The sequence below is a fragment of the Papio anubis genome, chromosome 10 (genome assembly GCF_008728515.1).
Source record: "Papio anubis isolate 15944 chromosome 10, Panubis1.0, whole genome shotgun sequence".
NCBI classification, from domain to species: Eukaryota; Metazoa; Chordata; class Mammalia; order Primates; family Cercopithecidae; genus Papio; species Papio anubis.
This window is the reverse complement of record NC_044985.1, coordinates 119,744,172-119,766,695: the sequence shown is the minus strand read 5'-3', so window position 1 is coordinate 119,766,695 and position 22,524 is coordinate 119,744,172. Positions and strand designations below refer to the sequence as shown.

The 22,524-nt window shown below is 47.6% G+C and overlaps 1 protein-coding gene across 11 annotated transcripts in view; it reads right to left on the bottom strand.

The window, feature by feature from the left end:
* AGAP1 (ArfGAP with GTPase domain, ankyrin repeat and PH domain 1) overlaps window positions 1–22,524 on the bottom strand; it is a 639,080-nt gene that overhangs the window by 250,211 nt on the left and 366,345 nt on the right. The window lies entirely within an intron of this gene.

Genomic DNA, 22,524 nt, shown 5'->3' with positions numbered 1-22,524 from the left:
CTGAGCTGGGCACAGTGGCTCACGCCTGTAATCCCAGCACTTTGGGAGGCTGAGGCGGGCAGATCACCTGAGGTCAGGAGTTTGAGACCAGCCTGGCCAACCATGGCCAATACTGGCGAAACCTTGTCTCTACTAAAAATACAAAAATCAGCTGGGCGCAGTGGTGGGCACCTATAATCCCAGCTACTCGGGGAGGCTGAGGCAGGAGAATTGCTTGAACCCAAGAGGCAGGGGTTGCAGTGAGCTGAGATCCCGCCACTGCACTCTAGCCTGGGCTCTAGCAGGAGACTCTGCCAAAAAACAAACAAACAAACAAACAAACAAACACACACAAACCAGCCGGCTCGGAGCGGGATGGCACTGATTGTTTTAAGAAAATGGCAGACAAACCAGACATGGGGGGAATCGCCAGCTTTGATGGGGCCAAGCTGAAGAAAACAGAGACGCAGGAGAAGAACACCCTGCCGACCAGAGACCACTGGGCAGAAGCGGAGTGAAATTTCCTAAGCGCCTGGAGGATTTCCTGCCCTCATCATCCCTGAGACCCCAGTCATGGTGTGGAGGAAGAGCCACCTGCAAGACAGACACGAGCCACAAGCCGCACTGTGAACCTGGGCAGCCCGTGCCAATGCCACCGGCCTGTGGGTCTCTGAAGGAACCACCCCCAATCGGACTGCCAAATTCTCCGGTTGGCCCCGGGACATTATAGAAAATTATTTCTATGAATAATGAAAATAAAACACACCTCGTGGCCAAAGAAACACCAAAAAACAAAACAAAACAAACCCCACAAAAACCCCAGAAAAACCCAAACTGCATTAACTGTATTCTCACCTTAGATTTGTAAAGAAGAATTTTTTTTACAGTTTCCTTCATTTCAGATTTTTTATTAAAACCAAAATTCCACTGGCAAATTTCAGTAACAATATTTAACAGATGAATCCCATGTAAGTGACTCTAATTCACTTTTAATGAAATCATATTAGGTCTCCTTGAAAACCACTCAGAATCTGAAACCAACACATTTTTGAAGCCATGTTTAATCCAGTTTTCTTAAACGGTTGCTGAGAATTTCTTCTTATTTTAACACCAATTCCCAGCAAGCCTTGCTCTATCTTTACAGGTTTCCCTTTGTTAAGGAAGCCGATGGCCAACACAGAGCCTGGGCAGGCCCAGTGCCTTGAGGTGGGGTTCTCTCCTTCTCAGCCTGGGCTCCATGCCTGTCCAGCTTGGTCCCTTTCAACGACAGCGTTCACGTTGGGAGTCTCTGCCTCTGTCTTCCTCCCTTCTCATCTTACTCTGCTCCATGTTAACCAAGAAAAATGAGAGAATCTCTTTACTTCCTTTTCCGCTATCCTTTTATAAACTTATGTAACCTTAACAGGACTGAGAAAGCGTAAGACTCAGGCTAGCGAATTCACCTGGACTGAGGCAGAAGGAAAGTTTTGAGTTTTGAAATTAAGAAGACACTTTGAGAAAGCCGAGATGCCCTACGAATCGCCTTCGGAACTTTTCCCAGCCTCCACTGACCTCCTAAACTCTGCTATCTTTCAAGAATCACAACATGAGAATGAATTAAGTACTATTATGGGATATAATTGAGTTCAATTTCCAATTAATTACCAGTACTGCGACAATACTGTTTTTTATTTACTAAATCGTAACCAAGTTTCGCAAACATAATGAAGTAGGGCCAGCTTGGGGCTCCAACCACCACTAGACATCGTTGCTTAAGGGAAAACATTTGAGTTTGAAACAACTTTGGAAGATGATTTCTTTGCAAGTTCTTATTCACGGAAACGTGGCAAAATGTGGCATACCTTGATTTCTTGGAATCTAAATCACTATAAACCAAATACGGAACTGAGACCAATCAACTGAACGAACCAAGTCCATAGGAAAATGCTACTAAGCTGCAAACCAAGACAGTAAGAGCTTCCTCGCATGCAGGAATTACAGGAGAGGGGCAGTCACCACTACTGACGCAGTAATAAATAAGCAATTGCTTCAACTCATGAGAGACCCCTCTCCAGTGGGATTCCCGAGGATTTTAAAACTTAGCATAACAAAGCCTCACTCAAGGTCCTTTTTTTTTTGAGACAAAGTCTCCCTCTGTCGCCCAGGCTGGAGTGCAGTGGCGCGATCTCAGCTCACTGCAACCTCCACCTCCCAGGTTCAAGTGATTCTCCTGCCTCAGTCTCCTGAATAGCTGGGATTACAGGCACGTGCCACCATGCCCGGCTAAATTTTTTTATTTTGTATTTTTAGTAGAAACAGGGTTTCACCATGTTAGCCAGGCTGATCTCGAACTCTTGACCTCAGGTGATCCACCTGCCTCAGCCTCCCAAAGTGCTGGGATTACAGGCGTGAGCCACTGCGCCCGGCCCTCAGTCAAGTTCTCCAGTGGGCTCCCATTTTTCCGTCATTCATTTCAGATGGAATTCAAACAATGACAGGTCTCTGGTGTCACCAGAAGATTACAGAAGCTCCCGGCTTCATTCAAAAAGCTTCGTCCGTTCCCACTCAGACAAATGCTGGCCACGGCGCACACCCCTGGGGCTCCATGCAGATGGACTTGCACCACTCTTCTGGCTGGCGTGTGGGGGGTGCTTTCGTGAGCAAATCATATCCTCAAAATTGTGCTACTGCAGTGAAGGCTACGAGGACTTATTTGTTAAGGAAAAAAGGGGAAACAGTCTAATCGGGAGGCATGTGAAGACATGATTTCATTGCTTTCTGAAGAACTAAACTACGCTGAAGTAAAACTTTTTTTAAATTAAAAAAAAAAAAAGGCTGGAGTGCAGTGATGCCATCATAGCTTCTTGTGGCCTTAAACTCTTGGGCTCAAGTGATCCTCCCTCCTTCCTCCTGAGTAGCTTGGGATTACAGGCGTGTGCCATCCTGTTCGGCTAATTTTTTTATTTTTGTTTTTTGTAAAGATAAGGTCTCGCTGTGTTGCCCAGGTTGGAGTGCAGTACCCTGATGCAATTACAGCTCACTGCAACCTTGAACTTTCTGGCTCAAGCAATCCTCCTGCCCCAGTCTCCTCTGACTAGCTAGGGCTACACATATATGCCACCATGTCTGTCTAATTTTTTATTTTACTTTTTGTAGAGACAGGGTCTCACCATCTTGCCCAGGCTGGTCTCAAACTCCTGGGCTCAAGCAATCCTCCCACCTTGGCTTCCCAAAGGTGCTGGGGTAACAGCGAAGTGAGCCACTGTGCCTCGCTTAGGTCTTCAGAAAGTGCTGGATGACAGGGAGTGAGCCACTGCACCTAGCCTAGGCTGACTTTCTTCTGATCCTAGGAAAACTCTTAATAAACTTAAGAGCTTATTAAATAAATAAACTTAACTTAAACTCTACGTCTTGCCAGGGAGGATAATCTTGGATTACAGGCACTATTCAAATGCTGCGTAAGTCAGCAGGACTATGGAATACCCTGGCCTCTTAGGAGTCATATTTCTGCCTTCCAGCCTCGGCCCCAGTTGGTTTATTATATGACCCCCCCCAAGAATTGCTGTGGAGACGAAGAGCCACTCGGCTGCCCCGCTTGTCACGTCATGGCTGTGGTCCAGCTGGGCTGGGGCAGGTGCGCTTTCCTTTCAGGGGCTGGAGCACTACTCCACGCTCAGCCTGGCTGTGCAGTCGTGTCCCCTGACTCCCCTGCTCCCCAAAGGAACAGGTCAGGGGCAGCAAAGTTATGGAAGCCATGGCTCCCTGAAAGCCAGGACTCTGAGTTACACAGGGGAAGTGTCTTGTTAGCTAATGGAACGTGGCAGGGCCAGCCCTCCTGCCAGGACACTGGGCTGCTGGGCTGCCAAAGTCTCCCGTTCTACTGATGGGCGGTGACCTGCTCCCCACACAGAACCTCTGGGTGTTCCAGCCACTGCCCAGCCTAGCACTTTTGGTTTTGAACTTCAGCTCCCCCTTCCAAAGCACAAACACCAAGAGGCGGCTGCTCAGGATCCCTCTGGCAGGCACCTCTGTCACCTGAGTCCCTTGTAGGGAGAGAAGTGAGACTTTATGACAACTCGCATTTTATCTTCCCGCTGCCCCCCACAGTTTACAGAGGGTATCCCCAATTCCCAAGACATTCTGATTCAGTCAAGGAACATAAGCAGACAGGGGCTCCGCTTCACTCCCAAATTCCCACTGAAACAAAACATGAGCTCGGAGTGAGAGCAGATGAGCAAACATTTCCCCTAACTGAGAGTGCACATGGCTCTAGAGGAAGCAGTTTCTGTTTGCTAAATCCAGGAGCAGCCTGAGAAGGCCTCCACTCTGAGTGTCTTCAAGGAAAAGAGAACAGGACAAGAAATCTTTTTTTAAAAAAATTATACTTTAAATTCTAGGGTACAAGTGCACAACGTGCACGTTTGTTACATATGTATACATATGCCATGTTGGTGTGCTGTACCCATTAATTCGTCATTTACATTAGGTATGTCTCCTAATGCTATCCCTCCCCACTACCCGCTCCCCACAGTAGGACCCAGTGTGTGATGCTCCCCTTCCTCTGTCCCAGTGATCTCATTGTTCAACTCCTACCTATGAGTGAGAACATGCAGTATTTGGTTTTCTGTTCTTGCGATAGTTTGCTGAGAATGATGGTTTCCAGAAATGAACAAAACCTCCAAGAAGTATGGGATTATGTGAAAAGACCAAATCTACGTCTGATTGGTGTGCCTGAAAGTGATGGGGAAATGGAACCAAGTTGGAAAACACTCTGCAGGATATCATCCAGGAGAACTTCCCCAACCTAGTAGGGCAGGCCAACATCCAAATTCAGGAAATACAGTGAACGCCACAAAGATACTCCTCGAGAAGAGCAACTCCAAGACACATAATTGTCAGATTCACCAAAGTTGAAATGAAGGAAAAAATGTTAAGGGTAGCCAGAGGACAAGAAATCTTAACCCGACTAGCAAATTCCAGTAATGGGGTGCCCAGGGCTGCTGGAAACTGGAGGTCAGACCTGCTTGGCAAGGAGGCGTACTTTAGCCCAGAACGTGACAGGGCCACATGCCGCCACCACCAGGCCCCTGGGGTTGTGTGACACAGCGACCCTGCAGGGCTGGAGGGCCCCATGTGTCCAGATATCCTGATTATCGAAGAGAAGTAGAAACATTGGACTTGTGTGTGATGGCTTCTTATTTTAAAATACTGGCCACAAGTTCACATTTTTGCACTGAACACAGGCTACACCAAACCTGCTGCAGGCCAGCTGCACGTGCGCACGGTGTTTGTGACTTTTGGCCAAGAGTCACTGGGGTTGGATGGAGCCCCCCTGGCCTCCCATGGATCTAAGGATCCAGCAGTCACAGCACCCATACTCTCCATGCGGCATGGGGAGCGTGGCCTGAGGGGCAGCAGCGTGCAGAGGCCAGCAGCGTGCAGAGGCCACACTCTCAGGTTTCCGCGGGCACCGTGGGCCCTTCTCTCAAACCAGCAGGCTACCCTCAGCCCCACTTCCTGTCTGGCCCTGGAGGTGCCTGAAAGTCTGGGCCCTGCCACAGGTGACTAGCGTGGAGGAAGGAAGGGGTTATCTGATTTGCATTCAGAAAGATTCCCCTGGTGAGGAGTTGGCAAGATGGAAGCGCTTTCCGGCTCAAAGTGTGGCCCACTTTGGAGCAGCGGTTGGGTCTACTCGAGAGGGGAGGAATCAGTCCGAATGTAACAAGATCCCCAGACGGTCTGAGCAAATTTGAGACACGTTGGAAACCTGTCATTTTCTCTGGAACCATAATTTCTCCAAGAGAATTTTTAAAATTTTGAGTGTATTTTAATCACTATCTAAAAAGTGATCCAAAACCACCACTGGATTCCACCACCCGAGCTGGCATCTCTGACTTCCTGGGTCACGAGCTGCGCTAAGGGGGAGAGCACTGAGGGAGACGCAACATGTAAATCACTCACTCCGAGAACAAGTCAACCCCCGGGGAAGGCACCGCATGCTGCACACAAAACGATTTCTCAGTATGAAAGCAGGAAAGGAAGAGGCTGGGGTCACCACGTGATACAGTCACGAGGCAGCTGAACCAAAGGAGCCTGCACTGCAACCGTCATCCCTAACCCCTGGCACGGAAGGCCGTCATTTTGTTTCAGCAAAACATCATCATCCTTATTATTAAATGCACAATAAATTAATGCTATTAATTTAAATTTTTAATAAATATAACTTTCATATTTATTCAAAAGCTATAAAGACAAGGAGCTGAATCTTAGTTTTCTGCTTGTACCTAACTGTATACTTATCAAAACAATTAAATAAATGTTGAAGGATTCATGAGATTTTTGTTCTTTTAAAAGGCTCTGGCTGGGCACGGTAGCTCACGCCTGTAATTCCAGCAATTTGGGAGGCCGAGGTAGGTGTGGATCACGAGGTCAGGAGTTCGAGACCAGCCTGACCAACATGGTGAAACCCCATCTCTACTAAAAATACAAAAATTAGCCGGGCACGGTGGTGCATGCCTGTAATCCCAGCTACTTGGGAGGCTGAGGCAGAAGAATTGCTTGAACCCGGGAGGTGGAGGTTGCAGTGAGCCAAGATTGCGCCACTGCACTCCAGAATGGGCAACAAGAGCGAAACTCTGTCTTAAAACCAAAACCAAAACCAAACCAAACCAAAACAAAACAAAAGTTCCACACCACTCAAATGTGGGAAAGACTGGTCTAGAATGGCAGTGATGATCAGGGATTCTTCTGGGGGCAAGGGAGGAGAAGGTGAGGCAGGCAAGGAGAACGCAGGTGCGAGAAACACGCTGGAGGTAAAATCGGGACAAGGCGCTGGGTGGGGTGGGGCAGGGCCAGCACAGACAAAGTCAGGCTTTAGTTGTTGTGGCCCAGTGGGGTCATTCACTGAGCCAGAGAGTACAGGAGCTGGTGACCAGGAGGGAAAAGAAGACTTTGGTATCAGCCACACGGCACTGGAGGGGCTGGTGACCCAGGTAGGCAAGGTGGCCAGGCCAGCCGTTGAGGTTCCATGTTCAAGGAGGAAGTCTGGGAGATGGAGGGTGGCTGGGGAGGAGCCAAGAGATACAGGAAGAAGCCTAGGGGGTGAACATGGTCACACTTAAGGTTTAGCACACAAGGGCCGGGTTATAATCTGCTTAGCCAACACAGAATCAGAATCCCATTTTGAACAATTATTATCTAAGGGTCAGCAAAATTTTCCTGAGAATCTTTAAGATCATGATGTAATTTAATAGGTTGACTAGTTCATTCTCCTTTAAAAATAAATTATTTTAAATATTTCTAAAAGTACATAAATTGATAGTAAAAAGCATCATGTTCACCTTAGGAAAACAACAGATAAGAATATTTGCACTTTCAAATGAGGAAGCTAGAGAATAATGAAGTAAATAAAGAGAAAGCAACGCACACCTGTATTGGAGATGAGAAAATTATCTGCAGGTGAGCCCCTTACACTGGAAACGAGTCATCTAATTATAGCGAGGAGACCTTGGTCATGGGTCTGACATAGAACAACTACTTTTTGAGGAAATTAGCATTTGTTCCATTATATGGTCAAATTTAATTCTCATTCAATGAATCCATGTTAAATATAAACAAACAATGCATCGAGGTTTTAAAATGAAATAAAAAGACATTCACCAGTTGAATAAACATTTGTAAGTCCCTAGTGCAATTACAATGTATTTGGGAAGATGTTTTTGTCTGATTGGTCTAGATAATCAGCCATCAAAATCAGTGCACGCACTGTTTGGCAATGAGAAGTGTAGATATCTGTGCACAACTAACACGAAAGTCTCCAAGTGGCTCCATGCGTTGGTTTCATGGCGCCCCATAAGCAAATGCAGATGGGAAACAGGACAGCACACACTCCCAGGAAAGCTGGGGAGAGAAGCTCTACTCAACCACAGGCCCGGGCTGCAGGTGGAACCTCAGGAAACGTGCTGGGAATCATGTGTCCAATCGTAGCCTTCAAAGCACAAGCGTTCTAACACACAGGAAGCACGTGACTCAAAATCGACCTGGCCCTGAGAAGCACAGCCTTGTGGGCATCACAGACCTGTGTTGAGGTCTCAGCCCTGGCAAACATCCAGTGGGGAAGGCTGGTCCCCTGGGAATCAGATCTCTCAGCAGACAGCACGATGGTGAGACTTGCACCTCGGTGGGCTTTTATATTAAGATCCCAGGAACCCAAAGTGCTTGTTCATCCCAAGCATTTAAAATACCATCGATTCTATTACAATTGTTGTTAGTCCCAGGAATTCTAAGAGGTGAAAACAAACGATGGGAGTTGCTCTCTAGTTGGCAGATACAGAAACAGGACGGGGCCATGGACCAGCGAGGTTGAAAAGTGACCCCATTTATAAAACAAGGCTGACCTCCTCCTTGCAGCAAGGGCAGATGGGGGAAAGGGGGTGACAAGGCTCTCTCCATCCCAGGACTCCAGGAATACTGCCCCTGGCCTCCAGGGTTCTTCCCCCAAAACTCAGTCTTCAACCAGTTCTGGTTTCTCTTTTCGTCCACATTTGGGAGAGCTGTTTCTAGTTTGCTTCCACTTCACAAGAGGTTACTGCTTATCTAATGGAAATGTGGGGCCATGAGAGTGACAATTTCTCTGATAAGTGGGTATTTTAGTACCAGTTTTTAAACTCAGCCCGTGTTTGCCTTGATCCATGAACATGCGCGCACGTGCGCACGTGCGCACACACACACACACGCACGCACATGCACGGCACATACACAGTATCTTGGTTCTAGGAGTGATGCTGTCTTTGTAATGAGTTTTATACATGAATGCCTTCTCTTTCATATTCACATGTCCAGGTTCTCTTGAAATTTCCAGAGTAGATGAAGGCAAAGCCAGAAACATGACAGAGTCCTGTCCTGATCCCTGGGGATAGGAGCAGCTGATCCAAGTGAGGCCTGCCACAGCATCTTGAACGCACCCCTGTCCCACCCAAACCCGTCAGATGTTAGCAACTGAGCCTCTCAGCTCCCTGCAAAATGCACTTTGGTTGCTCTGCCTAGGTGAAAGCATCTAGAGTGATGGACAGCAACTATAACCACAGCCCTCAACTATAACCACAGCCCTGGCCCCAAGGAGGCATGAGGGCAGCCATGTCTGAGAAGCTACTGCAGTGCCCCCAGTTAAGCCACCTTCTTTCTACATCACCAGGTAACCTCGGGAGCTCAGCTCAAGAATGTGGTTCTGGGCCAGGCGCGGTGGCTCACACCTGTAATCCCAGCACTTTGGGAGGCCGTGGTGGGCAGATCACGAGGTCAGGAGATCAAGAACATCCTGGCCAACATAGTGAAACCCCCATCTCTACTAAAATGCAAAAAATTAGCTGGGCGTGGTGGTGGGCGCCTGTAGACCCAGCTACTCAGGAGGCTGAGGTAGGGGAATCACTTGAACCCGGGAAGCAGAGGTTGCAGTGAGCTGAGATCATGCTACCGCATTCCAGCTGGGCAACAGGGCAAGACTCTGTCTCAAAAACAAAACCAAAACAAAACAAAACAAAAACAGAATGTGGTTCAGGGCTGGGCATGATGGCTCACGCCTGTGACCCCAGCACTTTGGGAGGCGGAGGCGAGGGGACTGTGTGAGTCCAGGAGTTTCAGACCAGCCTGGGCAACAAATTGAAACCCTTGAAAGCCCGTCTCTACAAAAAATACACAAATGAGCCGGGTGTGGTGGTGTGCACCTGTAGTCCCAGCTACCTGGGAAGCTGAGGTACAGAACTGCCTGAGCTCAGGAGGTCGAGGCTGCAGTGAGCCGTGACTGTGCCATTGCACTCCAGCCTGGGTGACAGAATAAGACCTTGTCTCAAAAACAAAACAAAAATGTGGTTCTGGATAGACATCAAGGTCCTTCCACATGGACCGGACAGCTGCACTGGCCTTCCCACAGCCGGGCAGCTTAGGCCTCCAACTTACTACACAGGCTTCAACTTCTTTGAAGGGCCCCAATCCCAGGAAAGCCCAGACTCCGCAGCTGTGGTTTTAATGCCCACAGATCGTTGACATCAGAGAGTCCATGTCTGCACTTACACATGTAAACCTTAAAAAAAAAAAATAAAAAAAAAAGTTTGCCAAAACAATAGGATAAACTACAAAACTCTCTATTGTCTCTCCTTACATAATTCTAAAAGGCCTTTTCTCAAAAGCACGATTAGACAGCTCTCTGATGAGTGAAGACGTTGGCTGGGGCTTCAGAAGCAGGAGGCAAGATGAGCGTTCGTAATCAGAGGTTCCATTGGACTACAAATGAGCAGACTCGGGAAATAGATTTTGTGGATTAAAAACATGCTTTTTCTTTCTTGGCTTAAATTAATTCTGAACATTGATTTTTGAAGAGTGTTTGTACCAAGTGGGAATCACAGAATTTCAGCCTAGAGCGGCCCCAGAAGTTAAACCATTCAGCCCTGAATCTGCTACAAAAATGTTTTGCATGATCCCCACCTGGGACCCCTCAGTCTCTGCATGAGCACCCTGGGGACAGAGGTCCACAGGTCTCAACAGTGAGAGCTGCCTGGACGGTCTCCCTTGGAAAGAGCCAGGGTCCTCTGCCCTCCCAGGGCGCGGCTGGTACCTAACGCTAGAGCTGCACTGAGCTAGTGGCGACTTCCAGGGACTGTGGAGCCGCCACAAAAGCCCCAGTGAGATGTCTTCTCACATGTGGCAACACAAGCCAAGCCCCTTCTTAGTCCACACTCTTCCCAAAGCCAGTTCCAGTTCGACCGTGGGACGCCCCTCTGAATACACTCAGCGTTCCCCACGTGTAGCAGCTAAATGGAAAACAACTGGGGAAGACACGGAGCCCGTCGCCTTCCTTAGGGAGGAAGTGGTACTAAGGTGGCCTCCACTGGTCTGGGCTGAGCGCGCAGACAGCCTCCCCTAAGCTTCCATCAGTCTGAACTTTCACACTTCCCTACTCTAAGGACCAAGAAAATGGAAAACTCTAAAAATAGTTCATTTGAAACTTTTAGAGGAGATGAAGCCACGATCCTACTGGTCAGGAGATGACAGAGGCCGGAAGGCTCTGCCGGAGACGCTCAGGCAGACAGTTCCCGTCAGTGAGTGCCAATGGCCCCTGTGATCCTAAGTCTTTTTGATTCCGCATAACCCAGGGCCAAACGGCATGGTGGCATGTCACCATGCATACTTTGTCCATCTTTCAGATGCCACTTTTGTACATGTGAAAACCACCTCTGCTTAAGATTCTTTTTTGCTGTCCAGCTGTCACAGTGAAGACATCAATTAAAATGCCTTCTTTGACTCCTATGTGGCTTCGGCATTTATTTAAAAAAGTTTTTTTTTTATTTCTATACAATATTGGGCTCACTCTGAACCAGATGCTGCTGCTCTAAGTGCCTTGCAACTGTTAACCCACTGCAAGTGCATGACAACCGGATGGTCATTGATTATCCTCATTTCATGGACGGGAAGTGATATGACACTTTTAACAGGGGTCCAAAGAGTATGAACAACAATCCCTCAGCATTCACAACTGTGTATTTCATCAACTGCATTCACAATTGACATCCATGACGATCCTCATTTCACAGATAAGGACACTGAAACAGACTGGTTATGTAACTTGCCCCACGTGCACAGCCAGCGTGGTATCTGTTCTCCAAAGACGGCTTCCACTGAACCACACTTCGTGGCACTGGTGCCCCGGTATAAATAAATCCTCCCACACTGACCCTGGGCTGCCCAAGACTCACTTTAGCTAACAGCATCCATGGGAATAACACTATCTCCTTTGGGTTTAATTCTCGAGAAAGCCTGGCAGCACCTGCCTTGGGGAGCTCTGACAGACAAGTCAGCCCTGCTGGGCTCTGTCCACAGGCCCCAGCCACAGTGTTATAACAAACAGTCAAATGATCATCTTCTTAAATCCTGAAGTTTCAGGGTGGATCCTTATGCAGCAACAGGTAAGAAAAACAGAATTAGCCTCCTGTACTGCTGTAACAAAAATAAAAAACACAGGGCAGTGGCTTTGGAACTAGGCAGCTGGCTGAGGCTGGCAGAGACGTAAGCAGCATGAGTGGAAGTTGTGAGGACAGTGAGGAAAATTCTACCTGAGGATGGAAATGGGGCTGGCAGACCGTGCACCAGCAGGGCAATCAGCAAACCTGCCCCCCCATCAGGGGGATGGGTAGCATAGCAAGAGCGCCTCGTGAGCCTGCACACCTGGCTACCAGATTGCCATGCCGGATGCTGGAAGTGCTCCTGGCTCTGTTAAATACGGGAGGAGAGAGTGGAGGTCCAGGGAATTTTCCAGCACAATTAGAACAAATATTTCAACTGAAAACCTTGCTGGACTGATCACAAAACAGTTTCTCATTCCCAGCTTCTCCTGACAGCAGAAAACCCTTGAGTAAGAACCGGCATCGGAACTAAGATCAAATTCTGGGGATACCAGTAGCTGTGATCACAGAATGAGGACCCCTTCAACAGTGTGGCAGTCAGACCCTTTCCATGAGAACTCAAAGATTTGAAGGCAATGCCTCACAGACCCTTCTGATTAGAGATCCATGGATTACAGAGAGAAATCTGTGCATTAGTTTTTGCTTAATGGAACAGATTCTGATCCAACACAAAGGATACCCACAAGATTTTTAAAGGAATTATACCACCTTGGATTAAAATGCACAGAGAAAGTTTAGAAAGAAAAGTGGTCTCTGGGCCCTCAACTTTAAGTACAGCAGGAAGCAGGCTGAGAAAGCTGTGTAGTAGCAAACATGGGTCAATTCTTATGGGAAAGGCAGAGGCAGAGCCCAGGACCAAGGAGGATGCCTCCTGGGGAGAACATACCATTCTTATGCCCAGAGCAGGGTGAATCAGCATCATGTGCTGGCTGGATTTCAGAATTGTTATGGGCCAGTGACTGCTCCATGTCTCTTGTCCCTCTCCACCTTTTTTTGTTTTGTTTTGAGATGGAGTTACGCTCTTGTTGCCCAGGCTAGAGGGCAATGGTGCGACCTCGGCTCACCACAACCTCTGCTTCCTAGGTTCAAGTGATTCTCCTGCCTCAGCCTCCGAAGTAGCTGGGATTACAGGCATGTGCTACCACGCCCGGCTAATTTTGTATTTTTAGTAGATTTCACCATGTTTATGGCCCTGGGTTACGCAGAATCAAAAAGACTTAGGATCACAGGGGCCACTGGCACTCACTGACGGGAACTGTCTGCCTGAGCGTCTCCGGCAGAGCCTTCCGGCCTCTGTCATCTCCTGACCAGTAGGATCATGGCTTCCTGTCCTCTGAAAGTTTCAAATGAACTATTTTTAGAGTTTTCCATTTTCTTGGTCCTTAGAGTAGGGAAGTGTGAAAGTTCGGACTGATGGAAGCTTAGGGTTTCACCATGTTGGCTAGGCTGGTCTCGAACTCCCGACCTGAGGTGATCCACCCGTCTCAGCCTCCCAAAGTGCTGGGATTACAGCCTCTCCACCTTTTTAGAATAACGGTATCTGTTGCAGTTCTCCTTTTCCTGAGTCACCCCTGCACAGTGTGTGAGATAACTTGTCTCCTGGGTACCCTGGTCTTCCGACGGGGAGGACCATATCCAAGGAGACTCATCCATATGTGTACCTGGTGTAGATGACAAGGCCATGACCTTCAAGCCTGAGCCGGATGCCATAATGGCTTGAGACTTTGGGTAGCTGGGGATAGGCTGTGGGTACTTTGCATGAAGGAGGGTAGAGTGAAGTAGACAGTGGCCGAAGACGGCACACAAAAACCAGTCCCCTCGTCCCCTGCGGTGCTCATACCCTGTGTGGTCACTCTGCCCTCTGACTCAATTGAACCAACAGAATGTGGTGGAAATTATGCTGTGCCACTTCTGGCCAAAGCCTGAAGGCGGCCTGGAAGCTCCTGCTTTTATGCCCCTGGGAAGCCTGAGCAGCCTTGTTAAGAGGTCAGACTATCCTACCAGGGAGACCAAGTAAAGAGGAGACATCCTGAGACTACTCGAGGAAGAACTGGGGTCTCAGACAGATGACTGCCAATGACCTTTTCATGTTAGCCCCCAGCCAGCTGAGCCACTTTTGCTGAGGCACCAGATACATTAGTAAAGAAATGATCTTGGACGCTGTAGCCCTAAGAAAGTATATTGTGGAGCACGGACAAACTGTCCCCAATATGCCCTGCCCAAACTCCTGGCCCACAGAATCACGATAAACAATAAGGTGGCACTGTTTTTAAAAATTATTTTTTATTTTTGAGATGGAGTCTCGCTCTGTTGCCCAGGCTGGAGTGCAGTGGCGCGATCTCGGCTCACTGCAACCTCCACCTTCTGGGTTCAAGTGTTTCTTCTACCTCAGCCTCCTGAGTAGCTGGGATTATAGGCACCTGCCACCACGTTTGGCTTTTTTTTTTTTTTTGGTACTTTTTAGTAGAGATGGGGTTTCACCATGTTGGCCAGGTTGGTCTCAATCTCCTGACCTAGTGATCCACCTGCCTCGGCCTCCCAAAGTGCTGAGATTACAGGTGTGAATCACCACACCTGGCCAAAATGGCACTGTTTTAAGCCACTATAATTCGGGCTCATTACCGAGCAATAGATAACCCAAACGGCAGTAAAGGGCAGAAACAGGGGCAAGATTTGAGGTACAAACCAAGGGTTTGTACTTGTCACCCCGCTGCTTTGCTGCTTCCGTGCGAACCATTTCATCTACCAGACAAATTTTAACTTGTTTGTATAGCAAGAAATTTTAAGTGTTTTGTGACACCTCAAATTATTCTTCTTATCTTACTTGGAAATGGCAAATGTTGGTCTAATTCCTACCACCTAATTTACTGACATACCAGAAAGACTGATTTTAATGATCTACAACCAAAATATCAGGATTCCAGGCAGGCACATTTTGCTTTCTGCCAAAGGAACCTTTTCTACAGTGGAGCAAAGAGTAGAATTGTCTTTTGGCTGCAATCTCTTTATTCGTCATGTGTATTCTTTGTCTAGTCCCAAGAGGTCATTGAAAGCCAAAAGCAATGTTAAGTGTACAAGCTTTAAATAACTTACAAAGTTAATGTAATGAATGTAAGTGCTATCTGAAATCCATCACTCAGTGTTTGCTGCAGCCCCAAGCTGTGATAAAACACCACTCATAAATTTATATTAAAACTCTGCTCGATAGCAATTATTTACCAACAAAGATTTATTGACTGCATTAGAGACTGGGGGTCTTAACCAGGCAAATCAGTCTTTGTTTTGAGTCTCGGGGACCAAATGGCGCTGGCCTCTGCTCGCACAGGGATCGTCGTTACACAGAGCGAACATTTCATGGCTAAGCTCCTACGTGGTGATGGAGCAACAGTCTCAATGCAGGCGGCTCCAAGTCAAGATCAGATTATCAACAGGCACGTCCACAACCACTCGCCTTCACTCTGTGGGCAGCATTCTTTGTCGGCTTTAACAGACACCGGGAGGCCGCACATGCATTTGACTGAATGTAAAGGACGGTGCCCGTGTGATTTCGCAGCGAGGTCCAATGAATCCTCTCGCTGCTGCAGGAGCACTAATAGTTTCCCAATTACCAAGTTAAAAAAAAAAAAGTTCTTCCTGGCTTAAAAACATCCATGCAAGTTCAAAAATGTTTGTTTCTACTTCTAAAAAAAAAAGTGATGTTTGAGTACTTCTGTGGTTTTACAGTGAATACTGTTAATCGCTCATTTGGTACTTTATAATTTGCATTCATTACACTTTGGAACAGGTTCTTGTTAAAGGTTTCTATGAAGTTCTAAAATGGCTCAGAGAAAAGCTGGTACCTTTAACTGAGATCCAAAGAGTGTAAGTACCAATCACTCAATTTTCACATTTGTGTTTAATAATTTTATTCTAATTAAGATTTTTTTCCCTAGAACACGTATTAAAATTGTGGCTGACAGGAACCAAACTGACCTCAATAAAACTAGAGAAATGCATTTGGGTGGGTGGTAGGTAGACGGAATGTCATCATTGGAAAATGGAGAAGCACACGGGTCATAGAAGCTGTGACCTATTCTTCCCCCACGGCACCAGCTCCATGCGGAAAATGGTCCATCCAGGTGACGCCCCTGCTGAGGCTCCCGACATCCCACTCTTCCATGATGAACACTTACTCATCTTGCTTTTGCTCTCTCATTATGCTAAGCTATACCCTGCAGATAACACCTAGCTAGAAATAGGCCTGGACCCATGAGAGTGAAAATCCATGGCCCCGTGTGCCTGGTTTGGGGGTCACCCTCCCTCACTTGCACTCATGATTAGGCTGGTGCGTGCGCACGCACGCGCACTCTCACTCACACACACACACACACACACACACTATAGCACCAGCATAAGGTGTACAATCCCGAGTGGCCAGAGCCTTCCCACCTAACAGGAACTCTCACAGCCTGTGCACCCTCATCCAGACTATTAGCATTGGGGATCCTACGGGCCTGGGGCCGGCAAGCTCCCACATGTTGGCCAAATCTGATCTTCTGCCTCTTCCTGTAAATAAAGTTTTATCGGAACAGAGTCAAGTTCATTCGTTGGAATGGGTGCATCTGCCCTGAACTGGCAGAGGTAGGTAGTTCAGGAGAAACCACAGGACCCATGGAGCCTAACGTACCTCCTCTCTAGCCTTTTATAGAAGACTGCTGATTCCTGCTACAGGACAGGAAACCATGCAGACCCAACCAGAGGCCATCACCTTTAATGTAAATTGGGAAATTCAATTCTTTCTCCCCGAAATGTCCTTCTTACATCCTCCCCCTTACTCCGACCATCCTCGTGAGCACCCCTTTAGCCTCCCATGCTGAGCTGCAGGGTCACAGGCTCTACATAAGCAAACACCCCCACCAATGCTCATCCATTAGATGATGACTATTATGGGCTGCACTGTGCTCCACTCCCTAATCCAGATATTGAGATCCTAATGCCCAGCACTCACAATGTGACTCTATTTGGAGTCAGGGCCTTTACAGAGCAAATCATGTTAAAATAAGGCTGTTAGGATGGGCCCTAATCCAATATGACTGTTGTCCTTATTAGAAAAGATCAGGACATAGACACTCACAGAGAAAGACCACGTGAAGACACAGGGAGAAGATGGCTGTCTGCAAGCCAAGGAGAGAAGCTTCAGGAGAAGCCAATCCCGCTGATGCCTTTATCTAAGACTTCCAGCATCCAGAACTGGGAGACAAACGTTTGCTGTTTAAGCCAAAGTCTGTCGTCTTCTGTTAGGGCAGTTCGAGCTGACTCACACACAGGTGCATGAACAGGCCGTGCACTGCTCTAGGACAGAGAAATGCTGTCCTCCCCTTTCCCCCTCCCACACCGACGGCACCCGGCACGGGAGGCGGTCCAACGCTGACCTCACCAGTCTCACCAAATACGCCCCACAGGCCCTGGTGTCACACTGGGGACTTCAGCTGTCTCTTCCCCACTTGCTGGAGTCTCAATTCCCACTCCGTCCTGGACACACTTTCTCAAGCATCTATCAGGCACCTCAAGTCCAACACACCCCAATCACACACACGGATTGTCTCCCCAGTGGGGAGTCAGGACTGTCTGAGGCGGCTCTGGCTCCCAGATTCCCACATCAGTAGCTGGCACCCGGCTCAACCTGCAAGAATAATCACACCAAGTTATAGGTACTCCTAGTCTCAGAAAATAAAATAAAATATCAAAGCAATCCATCAAAAACCTAAAACCAAAAATAAAGAAGCGCACAGGACGTCACATGCTGCCGCTTAATTAAAACAGCATCAAGTCAATCTGGATGAGTGACGCACATACTGCAGGACGTAGGATTTAACAGAAAAAACCAAGGGTGGCAAACATGACCAGACCACAGATACACATATATGGATCAAGGCGGCTTTCATTCAAGCTGCAGAAAATGCCGCTAAGTGGAAGAAGTAAATCGATAACATAGAAATCATTCGTTGGGTGCAAAAACACATCCCAATTAACTGGTTTTCCCCAGTCCTCCACAGATGGAAAACTTCTGGCAAATTCACATCCACGATGCTGGGAGGTAAATTTTGGTGAAAGGAGATGACTAGAAAATCTGACCAGTAGACACAAGCTTTGCCACTACTAAATCTTTTTAACTTTCTATCCAGTTTAAAGTGTTTCCATAGGAACAGCAGGAATCCCCCCTTAACCGAGCTTTTTAAAATAGTAATATTTCCCGCCCTGCCCCTCCTCCAGAGCACCTATTATTTTACAGATGGAGGCTTTTCTGTGGCTCCTTCTGTACAGCGGAGGGAGTTGGGGGAGGGGCAAACGGGCCAGGGGCTGATTCTGGATCTTTAACCAGCTCCCCAAAGACCCCCTCCCTTTTCTGGCGAGTAATATTTCTGTCGTTCTGCCAGGTTGCAGGGTACAAAGGGTTACACTTTAATTGAGCTGTCAGCATCTCCAACAATCCTATAAAGCCCCGATTATGCACGGCGGGGTTAGTGACACACTTGTTATTGTGGATGCCCTATTTGCGAAACCCAAGCCTGTGCCACACACAGGTCAGTTCACCCGCGCGACCTTCCTGTCATTAGCCGCGTCTATTCCTACCTCACTGCTGAGAAAATCACACAGCACAGGCTTCAAAGCGCCGGTCGGGACTGGATTCGGCCAGGAGCTAATCACCCACAAATCCAGCTCAAATGGCAATAATTGGCTAAACTGCTCCCCTCTCCAGAGCTCAGCAGTAATTTGGGATAATAAAGAAAAGAATTATTCAGCTAACTGCCCCGAAATGTATGCTTTGTGACCGACACACTTCACATTTTAATAATGATGGACACAGAATCCAATTTAATACAGCGTCCACTGAATAACAAGACCAAGAACAATGACAGGGAAAGAAATAAAAAGTTTGTTGTGTTTCTTTCCTTCCCTTTAAAAAAAACCATGCTGACGATAAGTAATGCCGATGACATGTATGGTTCACATTAGGTCTGGCTAGCATTATTAAGTCTCAACCAGAACCAAATGCTAATCAAAGGAATTTTGAATATGGGCAGAAAAAAAGCCAATGAAGCTACTATATGCTGGGGTACTAAAACCAAACCAAACCTCCTCCATCCGAAGGAAAGAAAAGAAAGGAAAAGGAAACTAAGAAAAACAAAAATATTTTTTTTGTCTTTTTTTTTTTTTTTTTCCCACCAGGACTGACAGATCCCATCCTGATTTTTCTAGTTAATATTATATCTTGATTGCCTCGTTTTTCTTTCTCTTCACTCTGTCTCTCCCTGTCATAAGATTTTCAGGGACGACACCAGGGACGACAGTATCTGCACTTAATGGCTGCCGGTAACACCTCTGCAGGCCGGCCCTCCGTGCTGACCTGCGTTCGGGGGCTCCGGGGGCCCCGGGGGCCGTGCAATGGAGCAGAAACGCTCAATCACCTTCTGGTCGCCCATCTCCTCCTCCCACCCAGACCGCCCTGGAGGCCAGAACCGCAAACAAAACCAAAGGGCACTTACATGGTCTGGAAATGGACTCCATTTCTCCCATAGCTAAAGAAAATTAAACAGAATCCAACTGCCTGCCTAGGAAGTACACCCAGGCCTCCAGGCCGGTCACAGAGTGAGCCGAACCCCCACTTCACGTGATGGGGGCATTCTGCGAAAACACAAAGAGTTCACGGGACTCCACAGTGGCACACGGATATGGCAGGGAGGAATTCCTGTAAAAGGAACAATCGGAACCTGCTGCTCCTGCTTTATTCTAGCGAACGATCCCTAAATTGTTGCCATTGCAAAGATTATACATGCTACCGCAACTGTTTATTAAGTCACGTGGGAATGGCCTGCTTGCGCATTCAAGTCAGATCTAGAGAGTCAAAACCGGGGACACGAGGCAAGCTATGAAGTCGATCTTTGTATCTATGGAAAATACTTACAAGTCCTCTGCATGGGAGATTTGTCCTTTCTCTCCAACACACACTTTTAAATACAGAAAGTTCCTGAAAGACACACTTCCCTTGTTCCCTCTAGTTCCTCTTTCCCATTTCTGGCAACTTTTCATCCACCTGACTCTTCAATGCTCAGAGTTCCTTTCTTTCCGAGTTAACTCTTCCCCTAGAAGGTCTCATCCACAGCTGCAGACATCAGTACCTGGTGTCCCACAAGTGGCACATCCTCAGTCCGCACGCCAGGTGTCCCACCTCACACCAGGGCTTCCTCCCACGCTGCTGTCTTGCATTGGTGAGTGACCTGCAGCTAGCCATGTGCTCTCCCGACCCAGGCCTTCGATGACGTCGGGCCCAGGAGGCCCACCTCACACTGCCTCCCCAACCCCAGCCAGCGTCTGTCTCCTGGTCAGCTGAAATCATCCCTTGCTCAAAGAGGAGGCTGTCCCTGGACCTGTACTGTCCCACAGGGCCACCATCAGCCACATGTGCCAACTGAGGACTCGACGGGAGACCAATCCCAGGTGAGAGGTGCTGTATAGGTGAACTACACACCAGATTTTGAAGGTTCCACAGGGCACAAGGTAACTTTTTGTATTGACTATATGCTAAAATGATCAAACACTGGATATACTAGGTTAAACAGAGCACACTAAAATAAACTTTGGATTCACTTGTTTCCTCTTACTTTTTCTGATGTACCTGCCCCTGCAAAATGGAAATTACATTGTGATTGGCACTGTGTTTCCATTTGACAGGGCTGTTCAGACCACATGGGATGCCACTGCTGTCTGGCTCCTTAGTTGCTGGATCATGGGCTTATGGACAGTAGGGACCATTCCCGTCTTGCCCATAACCTGGCAAATATTAAGTGTTCAAAAAGCATTGGATGAATGAATTACTGATTCTAACAAATATCATGAATGGTAAAACGTTTCACGGAGGTTAAATAATTGGGCAAGGTAATATAACCAGTGAGGAGGAAAGGTGAAGCCACATTGTCTGTGGGCTCCAAATCCCATTATGGTAACCACATACATATGCCCTGCCCTACACAGAGCAGAGGAGATTAGAAATAGCATGCACACAGAGATCTCACCAGAGACCAAAGCAACCCAAACAGTCTCAATGCACGCATGCTGAGTGGACAGCACTACCCTGGATGCGAAGAGGCATAAAGAACACACCCAGGGTTGCCCTCAGGATCCTGACATCTGTTACAGAAGTTCAGAGGTGCATATGGTCGGGGAAGGCACTTCAGACATGGACTAGAGGTTCTACTGCAGAAATGAAAAAGATTACTCACTTTCTTCCTGATTAAAGAAAGAAAAAGGTTTATGCAGACAAATAGCCATGTGTCAATTTTAGTCTTAAAGACTTAAACCAAGAATGGCTAAAAGGTACCTGGGACAGTTTGCAAGTGGGCTCCCACTGCCCTACCCCAATGGTGATGGCAGATGGCATCTGCAACGCCTGAGCCTCAGAAGCCTTCTCAACACAGTACTCCATGCAGTCTCTGCTATGGATGAGAACTGGCACGGAAAATGCACCCTTCATCTGGCCCTGATCTACAGAAACATTCCATGTGCACATTTCATTATGAGCAGAGCAAATATTTCCTTATACTGCTATTACTACCACTGCCACTTTGACGATGACGATGACAAGGACCGCTACCACTGCTACTAGCAGTGATTCCCTACTACAAATAACTTAATTTCTTGGACATCTGAATACCATCCCGAACGGATTAGAAGTTAGAAAACAAACTGTGCTTCTGGAAAACAAAGTGCATTGAATCAGGATCATGGTCCTGGTCTGTGTGTGCATGGAGCCATGGATGAACGGAGTCATGGATGAACGCCCGGGACAGCTGGGCCCCTGAGTGGTCTAATGTGCTCCTGCAGTTTTCTTCCTGAGACACTCACCTGCCAGGTGCTAAGCTATCCGGTAGCACAAGCTGAAGAAGGCACTCGTGGTTCTGACCTGTGATGAAAAGAATGAGCTCAAGCAAAGGTACCCAGGACACTCAGGAACCCCATGGGGCAGGGTTCCCAATGGTTTTCTTCCTCCCAAATGGTACTTTTTAAGTCATGTTACATCTAAAATGTCAGAGAGCTTTTTCTACAGATGTTAACGTTTCATTGAAGGAAATGCCAAGTTACTGGAAATGGTGACCAGATGGGGGTAAGATATAGATATGCATAGAGAAGGTGAAGGGTCATGCTCAGAATCATTCCCCAGATGAGCAGGAACCAGGGTATCTACCAGTCCACCGCTGCCCACCAGGGACAGTGGGTCTTTCTACAGACAAGCAGTCAGCTCAACCGCCTGGACCTTCCTGGAACTAAGAAGAGGGAAGAGAGCTGCCAGCATGTGCTCCCTGCAAGTCACAGGCAGAGGCTGCCCTGCTAAACACAGGTGGTGCACGTGGGACGGCTTGGATGTGTTTCGTTTCCACCAAATGTCCTCTACGAAAGCCTTCTCTGTTCCAACTTAGAGGCTGTAACAGAGATTGCATGCTGTTGCTATCAACAAGAAATGTGTTCCCTGATGACGGAGTAGATTTACATGGTGCTTCTGACACCTTACCAGTTCCAGAAATCCGGATGAAATGCATGGCCATGGTCAAAATGGCACTTCTGGAAATGACCACAT